Consider the following 939-nt stretch of genomic DNA (forward strand, 5'->3'; position numbering starts at 1 on the left):
GTTATAATTATACATAATTGATTCTCAAAAGTAGATGGTCTGATCTACAATAGATCTACCTCTGCAGCTATAGCAGCTACAACATCATCGGGAAGACGCGGGACGCTTCCCACGCGCTTGCGCTGGGTCTGCTGGAGTCTGGCCATCTTTCCTAACTGTTGTTGTGTGATGAAGAAATAAAGCAAGAGTGAGCCTTACAGCTCGCAAGATAATATATAGTGATAACAATAATATAAGTATCTAAATGGATACTTACTAAAATCTTTTATCAAGTGTAAGATAATTACTTACTAGATATAAGTAAAAACAAGGAATGAAGTTACCAAATACTTCACTACACTTATATCATCTATAAAGCTACTTAAACTACCACTGTTCAAAGTATAAAGAGTTTTCAACAGTTCATCACATAGATGAGACTACAAAATAAGATTTGAATAGATTAAATCTTTGAAATATTATTAAAGGAAATGAAGTCATGATATACTTCATTAAGTTCTGATATATATATATATCCACATATACATCTTCTTTATACAATTTCCTGAAAACCTCTGTCATGTAAAGTATGAACAGAGTTGCAATATCCAATAAATTTGGAAAGGAAAAGAATTTTGGCATAAACCAGATATCTTGCTGATCAGGCAAAGATACCCATAAGTAACCTTTTCTACTAGTAGATGGACGAATTCCCCACTGGTCATCACCCTGGTCTCAATAGGACCTTATGCTGGACTACCACTCAGCCACTTATGCATTTGATGGACTCCCACTGAGCCACTTACACTATCATGGACGCCCACTGAGCCCATGTTGCTTATGTCGACTCAATAGATGGACTTACTTCCCGGACGTTGGGTAAGTAATCAATTCATTTACCAAAACTGCAACCTTGTTGCGAATATAAAATACACCACAGAGCCGGATCCCTCAGGTTTT

Source organism: Apium graveolens, chromosome 2 (assembly GCF_009905375.1).
Source record: "Apium graveolens cultivar Ventura chromosome 2, ASM990537v1, whole genome shotgun sequence".
Lineage (NCBI taxonomy): Eukaryota > Viridiplantae > Streptophyta > Magnoliopsida > Apiales > Apiaceae > Apium > Apium graveolens.